Source organism: Oreochromis aureus, linkage group 19, assembly GCF_013358895.1.
Source record: "Oreochromis aureus strain Israel breed Guangdong linkage group 19, ZZ_aureus, whole genome shotgun sequence".
Lineage (NCBI taxonomy): Eukaryota > Metazoa > Chordata > Actinopteri > Cichliformes > Cichlidae > Oreochromis > Oreochromis aureus.
The window spans coordinates 1,634,092-1,653,643 of record NC_052960.1 but is presented as its reverse complement, the minus strand read 5'-3'; the positions used below and the strand labels follow the sequence as shown (position 1 = coordinate 1,653,643).

Below are 19,552 nucleotides of genomic sequence, written 5' to 3'. Positions count from 1 at the left end.
ATACGAATAAACATGTTTAAAAGCTGACAGGAGGTCTTTGTTTTAGAATGCTTTTTTGTTTAGTTAGTGTGAATGCTTGTAAAAGCATTCACAGTATTGTTGTTGTAATCTTTATTAGTGTGAATGCTTGTAAAAGCATTCACAGTATTGTTCTTCTAATTAGTGTGAATGCTTGTAAAAGCATTCACAGTATTGTTGTTGTAATCTTTATTATTATTATATATTCCGTACGTTTTTTGGCATCTATCTCCTTCAAAACCGTTCAACTTAGAAAAACCATTCAAACACCGTTAGATTCCTCTTCTTTTGGACATGACTGCTTCTACTTTTCTCATTTATAACATTTATATTTTTAAATTATTCAACTTTTTCAACAAAAATTTCCCATGTATTTCAATGGGGAGACCCTTCAAATTCTCCTTCAACTTACTCATTTTTTAAACTCTTATTACTTCCACATACGTTGACATAGATAGAGCCACCATTCAAACTTTAAAACGAAGACAAGACATTCAACTATTCAACTTGTATTTATCTTTTCAATATCTGTTATACTTTTCTTCAGTTCCAGTTTAAGTTTCATGATGTTTTTCAGCTGTTTCAGAGTTTATAATGGGTGTGTATGGGACGGAATGTTGGGGCTAGAGTGAGACAGCTGAACTGCTAGAGTGAGAGGAGCAAAAAATAAATCTTAAAATATTTTTAAAACTGCTGCTGTGTCCACGGTGTTTGGTCTACAGGTATGATTTTACCCTCAAAACGTAGCCATCGCTGTCCTCTTTCATCCAATGTGTTTACTATTGTACTAGGTGTTATGGTTCTTTCATAAATGTCACCAAAGCACAGCCTCCTTCCTCCAACTCCTCCATAGACTCTAATGTTAAAATGGCTCAGAAGGTTCGTTTGAAAACCAGAAGAGCATGGTGTTTTACACTGTCACCACGTCCATATAATAAACTCCACAGGCATGAAAACTGAGAATTAGGTAGACTGGACATTGCTGCACTCACGGTGAAAGAAATTCGTCAATAGGACCTGTACTTTTCATTTGGGAAGGATTTGTTTGGGCCTGACTTTTCTGTTCATTTTAAGCAGCAAAAGTGAGGTGCATGTCTGTGCGTGTGTATGGAGCCATTGGGTGCAGTCACTATAGCAACCAGGCTCACACCTGCCTGCCTAACGAGCTCTCTCTCTCTCACTGTGCCAAGATTCATCTTAAACACTTCTCTTTCAACTGCTGCTGTGTCCACAGTGTTTGCTCTACAGCCATCATTTTACCCTCAAAACGTCGCCATCGTTCTTCTCTTTCCAACAGCGTGTCTTTCCAAGCTCAGAGATGTAAACCTTTAAAACTGTGTGGATCCAAGTGGAGGGATCACATTTTAGTCATTCAGTGATTCAAAGAATATGAACTTTTAATATTCATTCAGATGTTTTCTGACTCTAATTTTCTTTTCTCATTTCTTAGGTTTTTCTAATATACATTTAAAACATTTTCAGCTATTTTCCAGCTTCTTCTGTGTGAACATAAGCTTTCAAAAGTTCTGCACTTTTGTTTTCAGGTTAAAAACTCTGTATTTTCCAGCTCATTCAATATTTTTGGCTTAATATTCAGCAATTAATTCATTTCAGTGCATACATTCAGATTCAAGCATTCACACTGCAGTTTCTTCAGAAAATGCACTTTCTAGTCTTTATTCTATTTTATTATTATAGATTCCGTACGTTTTTTGTACTCTATCTCCTTCAAAACCGTTCAACTTAGAAAAACCATTCAAACACCGTTACATTCCTCTTCTTTTGGACATGACTGCTTCTATTTTTTTCATTTATAACATTTATATTTTTAAAATTATTCAACTTTTTTCTACAAAAATTTCCCATGTATTTCAATGGGGAGACCCTTCAAATTCTCCTTCAACTTACTCCTCTTTAAACTGTATCTACTTCCACATACATTGACGTAGAGCCACCATTCAAACTTTAAAACGAAGACAAGACATTCAACTATTCAACTTGTATTTATCTTTTCAATATCTATTATACTTTTCTTCAGCTCCAGTTTAAGTTTCATGATGATTTTTCAGCAGTTTCAGAGTTTATAATGGGTGTGTATGGGACGGAATGTTGGGGCTAGAGTGAGACAGCTCAACTGCCAGAGTGAGAGGAGCGAAAAAATTAATCTTAAAATATTTTTAAAACTGCTGCTGTGTCCGCAGCGTTTGCTCTACAGGTCTGATTTTACCCTCAAAACGTAGCCATCGCTGTCCTGTTTCATCCAATGTGTTTACTATTGTACTAGGTGTTATGGTTCTTTCATAAATGTCACCAAAGCACAGCCTCCTCCTCCAACTCCTCCATAGACTCTAATGTTAAAATGGCTCAGAAGGTTCGTTTGAAAATCAGAAGAGCATGGTGTTTTTACACTGTCACCACGTCCATATAATAAACTCCACAGGCATGAAAACTGAGAATTAGGTAGACTAGACATTGCTGCCACTCACGGTGAAAAGAATTTCGTCAATAGGACCTGTACTTTTCATTTGGGAGCGATTTGTTTCGACGTGACTTTTCTGTTCATTTTAAGCAGCAAAAGTGAGGTGCATGTCTGTGAGCGTGTGTACTGAGCCATTGGGTGCAGTCACTATAGCAACCAGGCTCACACCTGCCTGCCTAACGAGCTCTGTCTCTCACTGTGCCAAGATTCATCTTAAACACTTCTCTTTAAACTGCTGCTGTGTCCACAGTGTTTGCTCTACAGCCATCATTTTACCCTCAAAATGTCGCCATCGTTGTTCTCTTTCCAACACCGTGTCTTTGAAAGCTCAGAGATGTAAACCTTTAAAAGTGTGTGGATCCAAGTGGAGGGATCACACTTTAGTCATTCAGTGATTCAAAGAATATGAACTTTTAATATTCATTCAGATGTTTTCTGACTCTAAATTTTCTGTTCTCATTTCTTAGGTTTTCCAAATTTTAATTTAAAAACTTTTCAGCTATTTTCCAACTTCTTCTGTGTGAACATCAGCTTTCAAAAGTTCTGCACTTTTGTTTTCAGGTTAAAACTCTCTGTATTTTCAGGCTCATTCAACATTTTTATTTTTAACTTAAAATTCAGCAATTAATTCATTTCAGTGCATACATTCAGATTCAAGCATTCACACTGCAGTTTCTTCAGAAAATGCACTTTCTAGTTCTATTTTATTATTAGTGTGAATGCTTGTAAAAGCATTCACAGTATTGTTGTTGTAATCTTTATTATTCTATTTTATTATTATAGATTCCGTACGTTTTTTGTACTCTATCTCCTTCAAAACCGTTCAACTTAGAAAAAAACCATTCAAACACCGTTAGATTCCTCTTCTTTTGGACATGACTGCTTCTACTTTTCTCATTTATAACATTTATATTTTTAAAATTATTCAACTTTTTTCAACAAAATTTCCCATGTATTTCAATGGGGAGACCCTTCAGATCCTCATTCAACTTACTCATTTTCAAACTGTATCTACTTCAACATACGTTGACATAGAGCTACCATTCAAACTTTAAAACGAAGACAAGACATTCAACTATTCAACTTGTATTTATCTTTTCAATATCTGTTATACTTTTTCTTCAGTTCCAGTTTAAGTTTCATGATGTTTTTCAGCCGTTTCAGAGTTTATAATGGGTGTGTATGGGACGGAATGTTGGGGCTAGAGTGAGACAGCTGAACTGCTAGAGTGAGAGGAGCGAAAAAATTAATCTTAAAATCTTTTTAAACTGCTGCTGTGTCCATGGCGTATGCTCTACAGGTATGATTTTACCCTCAAAACGTAGCCATCGCTGTCCTCTTTCATCCAATGTGTTTACTATTGTACTAGGTGTTATGGTTCTTTCATAAATGTCACCAAAGCACAGCCTCCTCCCTCCAACTCCTCCATAGACTCTAATGTTAAAATGGCTCAGAAGGTTCGTTTGAAAATCAGAAGAGCATGGTGTTTTTACACTGTCACCACGTCCATATAATAAACTCCACAGGCATGAAAACTGAGAATTAGGTAGACTGGACATTGCTGCAGCTCACGGTGAAAGAATTTTCGTCAATAGGACCTGTACTTTTCATTTGGGAGCGATTTGTTTCGGCCTGACTTTTCTGTTCATTTTAAGCAGCAAAAGTGAGGTGCATGTCTGTGTGCGTGTGTACTGAGCCATTGGGTGCAGTTACTATAGCAACCAGGCTCACACCTGCCTGCCTAACGAGCTCTGTCTCTCACTGTGCCAAGATTCATCTTAAACACTTCTCTTTCAACTGCTGCTGTGTCCACAGTGTTTGCTCTACAGCCATCATTTTACCCTCAAAAAGAAGCCATCGTTCTTCTCTTTCCAACAGCATGTCTTTCAAAGCTCAGAGATGTAAACCTTTAAAAGTGTGTGGATCCAAGTGTAGGGATTACAGTTTACTCATTCAGTGATTCAAAGAATATGAACTTTTAATATTCATTCAGGTGTTTTCTGACTCTAAATTTTCTGTTCTCATTTCTTAGGTTTTCCAAATTTTAATTTAAAACTTTTCAGCTATTTTCCAACTTCTTCTGTGTGAACATCAGCTTTCAAAAGTTCTGCACTTTTGTTTTCAGTTTAATAAATCTGCATTTTCCAGCTCATTCAACATTTTTATTTTTAACTCAAAATTCAGCAATTAATTCATTTCAGTGCATACATTCAGATTCAAGCATTCACACTGCAGTTTCTTCAGAAAATGCACTTTCTAGTTATTATAGATTCCGTACGTTTTTTGTACTCCTACTCCTTCAAAACCGTTCAACTTAGAAAAACCATTCAAACACTGTTAGATTCCTCTTCTTTAGGACATGACTGCTTCTATTTTTCTCATTTTTAACATGTATATTTTTAATTTTATTTAACTTTTTCAACAAAAATTTCCCATGTATTTCAATGGGGAGACCCTTCAAATCCTCATTCAACTTACTCATTTTCAAACTGTATCTACTTCAACATACGTTGACATAGAGCCACCATTCAAACTTTAAAACGAAGACAAGACATTCAACTATTCAACTTGTATTTATCTTTTCAATATCTGTTATACTTTTTCTTCAGTTCCAGTTTAAGTTTCATGATGATTTTCAGCCGTTTCAGAGTTTATAATGGGTGTGTATGGGACGGAATGTTGGGGCTAGAGTGAGACAGCTCAACTGCTAGAGTGAGAGGAGCAGCAAAAATTAATCTTAAAATATTTTTAAAACTGCTGCTGTGTCCATAGCGTTTCTTCCACTAGTCTGATTTTACCCTCAAAACATAGCCATCGCTGTCCTCTTTCATCCAGTGTGTTTACTACTGTACTAAGTGTTATGGTTCTTTCATAAATGTCACCAAAGCACAGCCTCCTCCCTCCAACTCCTCCATAGACTCCAATGTTAAAATGGCTCAGAAGGTTCGTTTGAAAATCAGAAGTACAGGCTGTCTTTCCACTGTCACCACGTCCATATATTAAACTCTACAAGCATGAAAACTGAGAATTCAGTAGACTAGACATTGCTGTCGCTCACGGTGAAAGAATTTTGTCAATACGACCTATACTTTTCATTTGGGAAGGATTTGTTTGGGCCTGACTTTTCTGTTCATTTTAAGCAGCAAAAGTGAGGTGCATGTCTGTGTGCGTGTGTATGGAGCCACTGGGTGCAGTCACTATAGCAACCAGGCTCACACCTGCCTGCCTAACGAGTTCTGTCTCTCACTGTGCCAAGATTCATCTTAAACACTTCTCTTTCAACTGCTGCTGTGTCCACAGTGTTTGCTCTACAGCCATCATTTTACCCTCAAAACGTCGCCATCGTTGTTCTCTTTCCAACACTGCGTCTTTCAAAGCTCAGAGATATAAAGGTTTTAAACTGTGTGGATCCAAGTGGAAGGATCAGATTTGAGTCATTCAGTGATTCAAAGAATATGAACTTTTAATATTCATTCAGATGTTTTCTGACTCTAAATTTTCTTTTCTCATTACTTAGGTTTTTCTAATTTACATTTAAAACATTTTCAGCTATTTTCCAACTTCTTCTCTGTGCTTGTCAGCTTTTAGCAGTTTAGCTTTTTTGTTTTCAGGTGCAGATTTCTGCATTTTTCATCTCATTCAACATTTTTAACTTATAATTCAGCAATTAATTCATTTCAGTGCATACATTCAGATTCAAGCATTCACACTGCAGTTTCTTCAGAAAATGCACTTTCTAGTTGTTTTTTGTTGTTGTTTTTTCATATAAGTATATTTACTTAGGAAAATGAAGAAAGGTTAATTGTATTTTGGTGACTGCAAGTACTGTTGTTTTCTTTTTTCAATAAAAATATTTTCAATAAAAGCTGACAGGAAGGAACAGGCTCTACCTGTCAGACAGGTGTAACTGTCAGTGAGGCGTTTGGGTGACGGGCTGGCAGCTGATTGGTTTGTAATGCTGTGTGTGTGTGTGTGTGTGCGCGCGCAAGCTAAAATAATGTGAAAAAAACTTTATCATGAGTGTTCTCATGCAGCGTTTTCATCTGAGTATCCTGTGTAATATTACTATTCAGAGTAATCTGAATATCCTGAGTATCCTGAGCAGTGTTGGTCAATTTACTTGAAAAAAGTTATTAATTGCTAATTGCTGATTAATTCACCAGAAATAATTCAGTTAATTTACTGATTACTTATTTTAAAAGTAATTAGTTACTTTATTACTTAGTTACTTTTAAAAAACATGATACACAACCTGAATACGTAATACCGCCATAGACCTTTCAGTCCAATTCTATTTTTCTGCATAATCCATCATATAAAATGTAATCAAATGGAAAAACCTCTTTTTAAAAATTGTTTTATTCGATTTAATTTTTTAACTTTATGCATCAAACAAAAATTAAATATATGCAACAGTCTTTGACTAGAAGAAATGTGTTTAACATTTAAACCTATGTTCTGCATATTCCAGCATATAAGGAGGAGTGGGGCAGGTGGAGGTTTGCCCACAGCGGTCATGTCAGTGGGGGGATCCGGGGGCTTCTCTGTGAATGTCACATTCCCGTGACGGCGTGCTTGCTGCTCGCTCAGATTTGAAGTTTAACTTCAAACTTCTCCTGTACTCTGTGCTCTAGTTTATAGGCCTCCTCACCTTAACAAAGACTTCATTAAGGAATTTTCAGATTTTCTGTCTGTGACATTACCAACCACTGATAGGCTTCTAATCCTTGGCGACGTCAATATCCATATGTGTTGCCCCTCTAAACCTTTGGCTAGGGAGTTTTTACAACTCTTGGACTCATTTAATCTGACCCAGTCTGTCAACGGCCCTACACACAAGCAGGGCCACACTCTTGACCTCATCTTGTCATCTGGGCTCTCAGTGATCAGCGTTGAAGTGATTGATGTGTGTCCGTCTGACCATAATTTCATTTTGTTTAATATTCCAATTCCTCACTCATCCCCCAAACAAACCCAGGCTCCCTCTCTTATACGCCCTATAACACCTGAAACTGCTCCCCAATTCTCAGCTGCCTTCGCTGCATCTCCTTTAGCCACCTTTGATGAAAGTTCTCCTCATAGCAATAATCCTGATGAGCTTCTTGCATGTTTTAATTGTGCTTGTACCAACATAATGGACTCAAGTGCTCCTTTAAAATGTAGACGGCAAAAATTTAGAACTCAGCCTTGGCTAAATAAGGTCGCTCGTGCCGTCAGGCAGGAATGCAGGAAAGCAGAACGAAAATGGAAGAAAGATAAGCTCCACGTTTCTTATCAAGTGTTTAGAGATTGCTTAAATAACTATCAGCGCACCATCAAGGTAGAAAGAGCAAATTATTTCTCCATGATTATTAACAAGAAGTCTGGTAATCCTAAAGTTCTATTCAATACAATCAACTCTGTCCTGCATCCCACCACATCAGTCATATCTGAGACTGCCTCACACACGTCTGAGGATTTTCAAAAATTCTTTACTGAAAAAATTAATGATATCCGAGCACATATCCCACTCATTTCCCAAGACCCCTCTGAACTACCTACATGTTCATTCCTTTTTTCAGAATTTAAACCGGTTTCATTATCCCATCTCACTGATATAATAATGCACCAACTACGTGCCCCTTGGATATGTTACCTACACCATTTCTCAGAGATGTGCTGAAGACAGTCGGCCCCAACATCCTTGGTATTGTAAATGGCAGGATCTCATATGGAACTGTTCCTGACTTGTTTAAACAAGCTGTTGTCCAGCCGCTTCTAAAAAAACCTGGTTTAGATCTGTCAGTTCTTGGCAATTTTAGACCAATCTCTAAGCTGCCATTTTTGTCTAAGGTTCTTGAGAAGATTGTCCTCCACCAATTATCCTCATTCTTAGACACGCATAATATTCTGGACAAATATCAGTCTGGTTTCAGAGCCTTCCACAGCACAGAGTCCGCTCTACTGAAGGTGTTCAATGATGTGCTTCTAGCTGCTGACTCTGGAAAAAGTACAGTTTTAATCCTTTTAGACCTGAGCGCAACATTTGACACTGTCGACCACACAATCCTATTAAACCGTCTAAAGACATGTGTCAGCATTCAAGGCTCCGCTCTAAAATGGTTTGCCTCTTACCTAGAGAGCAGAACATATTCTGTGATGCTGGGTAACAAATACTCTTCCCCAGTTACACTCACTTGTGGAATACCTCAGGGCTCTATTCTGAGCCCGGTCTTGTTCTCCTTATACATGCTCCCATTAGGCTCCATTTTTCAGAAACACCAGATCTCTTACCACTCTTATGCAGACGATACACAGTTCTACCTCTCTCTAAAACCAGGTGCTGATAGTACACTGCAGAAAGTCTCAGAGTGTCTTAGCGACATACATTGCTGGATCTCTCTGAACTTTCTCAAACTAAATCATGACAAAACCGACATTATAATCTTCGGTAAGCAGGACTCTATTAGTCTGATAAGAAACAATTTGGGCCCATTATCAGCTAATATGCATCCCCATGTAAAAAATCTTGGTTTCATTTTTGATTCCTCTCTCAAGCTGGACAAGCAAATAAATTCAGTCGTTCGTGGCAGTTTTTTCCAACTCAGGAGCATTTCTAAACTCAAAAATATCCTGTCATCTAAAGACCTGGAAACTGTTATCCATGCTTTCATATCGTCACGTCTTGACTATTGTAACTCTCTCTACTTAGGCATTTGTCACTCAAGCCTGTCACGCCTGCAACTGACGGGTACTAGAAAGAGAGAGAATATTACTCCGGTACTCGCATCTCTACATTGGCTACCAGTTAAACATAGAATCGATTTTAAGGTTTTACTATTTGTTTTTAAAGCTCTCCATGGTTTGGCTCCTGGGGTCCGTTCTTCGTACCTCGCTTACTACATCCAAGATCAAATGACACATCCAAGATCAAATCATCGCGCCAACTTTGAGCTCGCTAATCCGGTTCTCCGAACACACCTGTTGTTGACGATTAGTATAGCTGGATGAAGTAATCTGAGATCATAGGGTGGCTTAAAAGGGGCTACGCATCGATAGTAGAAACACTGATCGGCAACCCTGTGATTGGTCGGCGAAGATGTCGAAGGAGCGCGCTCAGTATTTTACGGCAGCAGAGCAAGAACTCTTGATTGAGGGATATCAGGAGTTTCAGAGTTTAATTAAAACGCAAGGGAACACCGCAAAGGCTGCAAAAGCAAGGAGAGAGGGCTGGCAGAAAGTTGCTGACAAATTAAACTCGTAAGTAATTTATTATATTATATTACATTATATCCTCTTTCACATTAGAGCCACAACAGGACCCACTAGAACATGGGAAAAAGTAAAAGTGAAATATAAGAATATTCTACAGAATGGTAATATTTATCACTCATATTGCTTTTAGTCTCTTGAAAAGAGACCCTGAAATAATCTGTTTGTTTGTTTATAACAGCAACCAAGAAAAGAGCAGAGCAAATAAAGACAGGTGGTGGTCCTGCACCCCCTCGTCACACCCCGGCTTTTTGTACTGTGACATTTATTGACATTGTGGGTTTTTTTGTGTGTAGTTTTACATAACACTCCATCACTTTTACCTGTTCCCATGCAAGGGGTGACTGAAGCATGCACAGTAAGTTGGGAGATGTGTATATATATACACACACACACACACACACACACACACACACACACACACACACACACATACATACACATACATACATACATACATATATATACATACATACATATATATATATATATATATATATATATATATATATATATATATATATATATATATATATATATATATATATATATATAACACCCAGCACGCCCCTGCGGGCGGTTTATCCTTCAAGCTCGGGTCCTCTACCAGAGGCCTGGGAGCTTGAGGGTCCCTTGCAGTATCTTAGCTGTTCCCAGGACTGCGCTCTTCTGGACAGAGATCTCCGATGTTGTTCCCGGGATCTGCTGGAGCCACTCGCCTAGCTTGGGAGTCACCGCACCTAGTGCTCCGATTACCACGGGACCACCGTTACCTTCACCCTCCACATCCTCTCGAGCTCTTCTCTGAGCCCTTGGTATTTCTCCAGCTTCTCGTGTTCCTTCTTCCTGATATTGCTGTCATTCGAACCGCTACATCGATCACTACGGCCGTCTTCTTCTGTTTGTCTACCACCACTATGTCCGGTTGGTTAGCCACCACCATTTTGTCCGTCTGCATCTGGAAGTCCCACAGGATCTTAGCTCGGTCATTCTCCATCACCCTTGGGGCATCTCCCATTTTGACCTCGGGACTTCCAGGTTATACTCGGCGCAGATGTTCCTGTACACTATGCCGGCCACTTGGTTATGGCGTTCCATGTATGCCTTGCCTGCTAGCATCTTGCACCCTGCTGTTATGTGCTGGATTGTCTCTGGGGCATCTTTACACAGCCTGCACCTGGGGTCTTGCCTGGTGTGGTAGACCCCAGCCTCTAAGGATCTTGTACTCAGAGCTTGTTCTTGTGCTGCCATGATTAGTGCCTCTGTGCTGTCTTTCAGTCCAGCTTTGTCCAGCCACTGGTAGGATTTCTGGATATCAGCCACCTCCTCTATCTGCCGGTGGTACATACCATGCAGGGGCCTGTCCTTCCATGATGGTTCCTCGCCTTCCTCCTCTTTCTTGGGTTTCTGCTGCCTGAGGTATTCACTGAGCACGCTGTCAGTTGGGGCCGTCTTCGTGATGTATTCGTGGATGTTTCTTGTCTCATCCTGGACTGTGGTGCTGACACTCACCAGTCCCCGGCCCCTTCCTTCCGCTTAGCGTACAGCCTCAGGGTGCTGGACTTGGGGTGAAACCCTCCATGCATGGTAAGGAGCTTTCTTGTCTTTATGTCAGTGGCTTCTATCTCCTCCCTTGGCCAGCCTATTATCCCAGCAGGGTACCTGATCACGGGCAGGCGTGGGTGTTGATGGCCCGGATCTTGTTCTTACCGTTCAGCTGACTCCTCAGGACTTGCCTGACCCGCTGCAGGTACTTGGTGGTTGCAGCTTTCCTAGCGGCCTCTTCATGGTTCCCATTCGCTTGCGGGATCCCCAGGTACTTGTAACTGTCCTCTATGTCTGCAATGTTGCCTTCTGGTAGTTCAATCCCCTCAGTTCTGACTACCTTCCCTCTCTTTGTTACCATCCGACTACACTTCTCCAGTCCGAACGACATTCCAATGTCATTGCTGTATATCCTGGTAGTGTGTATCAGTGAATCGATGTCTCGTTCACTCTTGGCATATATATATATATATATATATTATATATTGAGAGAGAGAGAGAGAGAGAGAGAGAGAGGGAGAGAGAGTGTGTGTGTGTTAAGTAAATAATACCCTCACGGGAAAATCGATATCTCTCTATGAGCACACCGTCGCGCTGAGCTAAAGGATCCTGTCTATCCCGCAATATCCGCTGAATTCTGAGAACTCTCCTTATCAATCTTGCACCTTCCTTGCTCGCGTACAAACGGACAGGACATGGCTGCGACAGACTTCCCAAATCCACCTTCGCTTTTATAGCCGTGGTCTCTCATCTTGATTACACGAAGTAATTTTTATTACTACCCTAAAATATGAATTACATCTGAAATAATCAAATACGTGTAATAGAATGATTAATAGTACATTTCCCTTTTTTTAGGAAATGACCTGTATGTATCTGTATGAAATCAATAAAATAATCAAATGCTGCATTATCTTTAGTTACATTGATAATATTTATTTATGGTAAAACAGTGGCGAAATATCGCTGTTGCTTTCGTATAAATGAAGCGGACATACCTGAGTGGCCGCGATCTAATCCTGTTTACATAAAGTAAACCTGCTCCCGAGCAGGTTTACGCTTACGGATCTGTTGCTATGACAGCAAGTCCCGGATGAGCTTCGGAGAACTGAACGATCCAAGATCACGCGAAATCGTCAACAATCAAATCCGGCTAACTTACTTAGCGAGGTACGAAGAACGGACCCCAGGTTACATTTCAGATCTTCTTAGCCTGCACTTACCCACTCGATCTCTGCGCTAGTCCTCCAGTCAGATGGTTTTATCAGTTCCACGCTCCCAACTCAAATCTAGAGGTGACAGGGCTTTCTCCATTGCCGCCCCGAGACTCTGGAATAGTCTTCCCCCCCTTCATAAAATTCTCTTCATCCTTGGAAGTCTTTAAATTGAATCTCAAGACCTACTTATTTTCCAAGGCTTTCGGATCTCCTTGATATCCTTTTTTATTCTGTCTATTTGGTCTCTTGTCTTATTGGATGGTGTCGTATGTGTATATACGTTATGTTCACATATGTGTGCTTGTGTGTGAATGCGTACAGTTTTTGTATATGTATGTGCATATTTGCATGTACATTATGTGCTATATAATCTTACATGTCTTACAATTCTTTTTTAAAATGTTTTCTTTCTATTTTAATTCTTTTATTATATTATCCCTCTGTTCAGCACTTTGGCCGACACTTGATGTCTTTTAAATGTGCTATATAAATAAAGATGACTTGACTTGACTTTTCGCTGTAGAAAGAAGTTTTCTTCCCACGCAGAGTGTACAGCGGACGCTAATGTTTGTGTCACTTTTTACAGAATCAAACTCAAAGTAATGTGATTACCTCCACGCTTTAAATGCTGCATGGTCGTACTCTCTCCTGCACTCCATATTAGCCATTGTTGATCTGCACACGTCTGTTACCACGGACGTCACTCATGAGACTCTCTGACAAACTAAATCACGGTTTAGTAACGCACCATGCTTATGGGAAAGTAACAGTAATCTAATTACTTTTTTGCAATAGTAATCCTTTACTTGTTACTTTAAAACATATAATCGGATTACAGTAATGCATTACTGCCCATTTCTGATCCTGAGTGACCTGAGTAAACTCAGTAATCTGAGTAATAACCTGAGTGACCTCAGTAACCCGAGTACTCTGAGATTTGGCACTGATGTATCAGCATGATCGGCTGAAATGATGCCAAAGCGTGGAGGACAGTGGTGTGCACAAAGTTGCTGCCTGCTGAACCTGTGATTGGTTTCTGTGAGGACATGTTTGCTCTCTGATGGGCAAGCTGCATGCAGGTCAGTAACTGTGTCTCTCTTTGTGTTCTCAGATGAAATGTTTGTGATGAAGAGTTTCTGTGGACCTGCAGCTCTGCAGCTCCGACTGTTTTCCACTAAAACTTTACCCACTCTCACTCTTTTCACCAAGGTAACACCCACACCTGTTCGATACACTAACATGAGTTCAATTCAGTTTCATTTATAAGGCACTAAATGACAACAAACGTCGCCTCAACGTGCTTTATACTTTAAGGTAAAGACCCTACAATAATACATACTGGGAAATCCCCAACAATCATATGACCCCTGAGCAACAGTAAGAATGAAAAACAACAAAGGTCCTAACGACCTAAAGGACAAAGGTCACTCTTTCGAGGATGCCAATGTTCACATTTTGGACAGAGAAGACAGATGGTTTGAAAGAGGAGTGAAAGAAGCCATTTACGTCCACTGTGAGTGACCATCTTTGAACAGAGGTGGTGGTTAACGACACCAACTGTCTGCCATCTATAATCCAGTTTTGAGTTCCCTCCCCAGACGCCTTAACGCCCACTCACATCCTGGGCCATCTGACCTCAGGAAATCACATGATAGGGTGGGGCCAGGTTTCACAATGAGCTCACCTGAAACCCTGGCTGATTGTGACCCACACCCACTTTCACACCTTGGCTCATGTGATTAGGTAGAGCAGCGGTCCCCAACCCCCGGGCCTCGGACCGGTACCGGTCCGTGAGTCGTTTGGTACCGGGCCGCGAGAGTTGAGGCTCATGTGTGAAATGTATGGTTTTCAGGGTTTTTATCGGTTTTCAGCGTTATTTTGTTATCGTTTTTATCGTTAACTCGGTTTTCCGGGGTCTTTTCACGTGTGCTATGAATAAATCTTCTTTTTTTCGGAACCGGCACTAGTTTTATTTTGTTGTATTTATCCGCGACACCTTATTGCCGGTCCGTGAAAATATTGTCGGGCATAAACCGGTCCGTGGCGCAAAAAAGGTTGGGGACCGCTGAGGTAGAGGATCATCAGGGGGTCCTTTGTCCCTCTTTGGAGGGAAACTCCCACTGGGTTTAAATCTGGGACTCTCCACCATTTGACCCTTAGAACTGAAGAAGCTTCTCGGATGAGAGGTGAAACGTCTTCAAGCAACTCAAAGAAGTCCAGACGCTTTTCTTTCCAAGCTCCTTAGACTACGATGACCTGGATGACTGAGAACCTTCACAGACAATGAAAAACAACCTTTTAACAGGAAGAAACCTCCGGCAGAACCAGGCTCAGGGAGGGGCGGGGCCATCTGCTATGATTGGTTGGGGTGAGAGAAGGAAGACAGGATAAAGACATGCTGTGGAAGAGAGACAGAGATTAATAACAGATATGATTCAATGCAGAGAGGTCTGTTAATACATAGTGAGTGAAGAAGAAACACCCAGTGCATCATGGGAATCCCCGGCAGCCTACACCTATTGCAGCATAACTAAGGGAGGATTCAGGGTCACCTGGTCCAGCCCTAACTATATGCTTTAGCAAAAAGGAAAGTTTGAAGCCTAATCTTGAAAGTAGAGATAGTGTCTGTCTCCTGAATCCAAACTGGAAGCTGGTTCCACAGAAGAGGGGCCTGAAAACTGAAGGCTCTGCCTCCCATTCTACTTTTAAATACAGGGTTCGTACGGGTGCTTGAAATCCTTGAAAATGCTTGAATTTTAATGTTGTCTTTTCAAGGTTGGGAAAATGCTTGAATTTCAGATGTGGTGCTTGAAAGTGCTTGAAAATGTAACTGTATTTCATTCACCACAAATAACTATCTGATTAAATAGTTTTCTTATCAGATAGAAAATAAAATGAGTCGCAAAATGTAAAAGCAAAATTTCCCTGCCTGGGCTTCCTTGCGTCTGTTTCAACGTGTGTCCCGCCCCTCCCTCGGCCAGTCGGGGATGAGTGCGCTAACATACCTGTAGGTTGCTGTTTAAATGAGTGTATGATGGAAAAGCGACAGTGGCGGAGTTTGCGCTCTCCAGTCGCATGATAGGTGAGTGCTAGTAAATAATTTTCCAGTGCGTGTGCGTTACGCATGCAATTTTTAAAAATTATGATTATTATTTTGCTAGCTATCAAACTCGCTGGAGAAATGATTGAAATGCACTGAGTGTGATGCAGTATGGCAGTGCTATTATGGAATATGCTGTGAACTTAGCTAACATTACTTAGCAGTGATATGAGTTAATTTACTCAAGTGAAAGCTTTAAACATTAGCCCGATACATAACTAGCTAACTTAAGGCTTTCTGATTAACCCTCTGGGGTCGACCCAGAGTCTCCATTTCAACTTGGGTCGAACGTGCGGACTTCAAGCTATATACCAGTGTTTAAACTGTGTTGATAGGCCACGTAAAACCGGTGTTTTTGTTTTAATAAAACAGTGGCGTTTACTCAGGGAAGAAACGCAAAAAGCAGCGTTTTCTATGGAGAGCGCTAGCAAAGACGCTTTGCTTGTGAGTGAAAAAGAAAAAGAAAAACACTCCTTCCTATTGGTGGAAAAATGTACCATGTCGACCAATCAAAAATGATATGGCAACATGTGCAATTTGGTCGTTTGGTAAGAGGGGAAGTTTTAGGAGTGACCGTGAAAGAGAGAGAGAGCGAGTGAGCGAAAGACAGAGAGAGAGTTTTGATACGTGAGAGATTTGTGACGTTTGTGTTGTCTTGTGTAGTTAGTGTGTAGTTTTGTTTTGTGTGTCAGTTCTACTAGTGAATGTCACAGTTGCTGCAAAAAGCCACCAAAGGCAGGTTACAGTGTAAGCGCTGGGTGACACACCTGCCGTCAAACCTGCAGGTTTATCCTGTGCTGTTCTCATCTGTGTTACAGTGACACAAACTATTTTTGGAGTTGCATAAATAATTTGTGTGCCTTCTTATTTGACGAGAGCACCTGATTGTTCTGTAAATAGTTTTAAATGGTTATATAAAAACGTCTGAGCCTTGGCTGCATTTTTCTTTTAGGTAAATAGTACCATATAACTTTGTTGTTTGCAAAACTTGTGCATATTTTTAAAAAATGTACATGTAAATTAGATTTTAAGTAGATGCTTGTGCATTCTTAAAGTCTTATATGTTGAATTGAACTATGTGATCTGTTCAAAGCCTCTCAGTCAGTGCTGTTCTCCATGCCTGTCTGACATGATGTTATTAGCACAAACACTTTAAAGGTGATCATTTAGGACTTCAGCAATAATACAGACAGCAATGTAGTTAGCAATAAAACAGTTTTATTGGGAATTAACTTAAAAACAAACAAACAAACATCTATTTTTTGTCACACAGGAAAAAGCATCAATATCTGATGAGAAGACTTATTTCTGTTTTGTTTTGTTGTTGTTGTTTTTTTCAACAGGAGAAGAATATCTAACAAGTTGATTTGTTCACATTTTCACATCTTAATTTTTAAGTGAAATGTGCATTTTGAGTTTATACACTATGTATATAAGGCGGCCGTTTCCTTTTGCAGTATTTTTATGTGGGGTATTTTCTGTGTCTTAACAAAGGGGAGCAAAGGTGTCTTTTCACATGGTCTTACTGAGGTGATGCGAATTGAAACATGCATTCTTTTCTTTCTTTTTTTTTTTTTTTTTGGCGGGCGGGGGCTGGAAAAGCTTGAAAAGGGACCTTGAAAGTGCTTAAAAAGTGCTTGAATTTGACCCTGAAAAAGGCGTACGAACCCTGTAAATACTCTAGGAACAACAAGTAGGCCTGCAGTGTGAGAGCGAAGTGCTCTAATAGGGTGATATGGTACTACAAGGTCATTAAGATAAGATGGGGCCTGATTATTTAAGACCTTGTATGTGAGGAACAGGATTTTGAATTCTGGATTTAACAGGAAGCCAATGAAGGAAGCCAAAACAGGAGAAATCTGCTCTCTCTTTCTAGTCCCTGTCAGGACTCTTGCTGCAGCATTTTGGATCAGCTGAAGGCTTTTCAGGGAGTTTTAGGACATCCTGATAATAATGAATTACAGTAGTCCAGCCTGGAAGTAATAAATGCATGAACTAGTTTTTCAGTGTCACTCTGAGACAGGATATTTCTAATTTTAGAGATGTTGCGCAAAATGGAAGAAAGCAGTCTTACATATTTGTTTAATATGTGCGTTGAAGGACATGTCCTGGTCAAAAATGACTCCAAGGTTCCTCACAGCATTACTGGAGGCCAAGGTAATGCCATCCAGAGTAAGAATCTGCTTAGATACCATATTTCTAAGATTTTCAGGGCCGAGTACAATAACCTCAGTTTGATCTGAATTAAGAAGCAGAAAGTTAGCGGCCATCCAGGTCTTTATGTCTTTAAGACATTCCTGCAGTTTAACTAATTGGTGTGTGTTACCTGTCTTCATGGACAGATAGAGCTGCATGTCATCTGCATAGCAGTGAAAATGTATGCTATGTCTTCTAATGATGCTGCCCCCCCAAAAAACGTCAACATCACACCCACACGATCAAGAAGATAACTTCCTGTCCTTCATCAGGTAGCTGGACGGAAGTCGTTCAGCAGTCGGCGTTGAGAGTTCAGCATCATATAGAAATTTGCTTTAACACTCAGGCAGCTGGACTCTCCACACTTCCTCATCTTCTTCTAATCTAAATGGATCCGTGGTCAGCTGATCAGGTTTAAGCACAGCGTCATGTGTGGGTTCATGCGACCGGCACTTAAATTTAATCGTTCCACATGTAAACTTCACATCCTGTTCGATCTTAACTCAGCATGAAATGCTTTCATTTCCTCCTGTGTCTTCCTGTTAAATCAGAGTTCCTTCTCCCTGCTTTTGCCGAGTCTATACCAGAATGTCAATTCACTGAAGACTGCTTTTACCTGTGTGTCTGTGTGTATGTCTTTGTGTGTGTGTGTGTGTGTGTGTGTGTGTGTGCATACACCTCCACCAATGCTGAGAGGTCTCCCTGGATCCACCAGATCTGTGGGAACATCCAGATGTGTTCTTGATAAGTCTTTATGAAGAAGATTAAATCAAGCAGTCCCCCACATCTGGGAATATTTTTATCTAACCCTACATCCTGAAAACGGCGAGAACCCGGTCACAAGACCTGCATGGTGGAGGTAAAGACATTGAGATCGTGTGTAATCAGATTACTGTACTCTGCAGGATCCGTGTCCTCTGTGTAATGAAGCCAAAGAGCAGCTGCAGCCGTTCAGACACCGGGTGAGGAGCTTGTTATGAAACTGTTGTTAATAAAGTTTAAAGTGAATTAAACTGACGTTACTGATCGATCAGTGATGACTGATAGGCTGATATATGATGTGTTATTGATAGACTGGGATGTGATTGATTGCCATGTTCACGATAGTATTAATAAGAACGTCTGTATGTTTTCCTCGTATTTTACGTGTGTGTGTGTGTGTGTGTGTGTGTGTGTGTGTGTGTGTGTCAGCTGGTCCTGCAGCAGGTGGACATCAGCCTCCCAGAGAACCGGCTGTGGTGGGACAGGTACAGGTGGGACATACCTGTGTTCCACCTGAATGGTCAGTTTGTGATGAAGCACCGTGTGGACACTGCCCTGCTGGACAAACTGCTGCAGGATGCCGAAGGCCAATAACACACAAATAATCAATAAACACAAGTGATTAAGAAATCTGTGGCTTCACTGTGTCATCTTTACACAGCCAATCAGAGCAGGCCTCACTGTGACATCACTGTGAAACAGATCCTGTTTTTCTCGAGTCACCTGATCCTGTGACCTTATCAATATTTAACCTTCACATAACTGTCAGCCAGTCACAGCTCAGCTCCTCCTCGATGTGTAACCTGGTTACCTGAGGCGTGCTCTCAGGCAGGTGAAGTTGTGGCGATGGCGTCGCGCAGAGCGGCAGATGTTCAGTTTGCTCTGCAGAGGGCAAAAAGGAAGATCAATGAGCTGCAGCTCCAACTCAAGTAAGAACTGACTAATTGGTGATCAATAATCTGTCAGACAGGCTGAACTGATCGA

At 40.5% G+C, this 19,552-nt stretch overlaps 1 protein-coding gene across 5 annotated transcripts in view; it reads left to right on the top strand.

The window, feature by feature from the left end:
• mipol1 (mirror-image polydactyly 1) overlaps positions 1 to 19,552 on the top strand; it is an 80,421-nt gene that overhangs the window by 1,365 nt on the left and 59,504 nt on the right. The window lies entirely within an intron of this gene.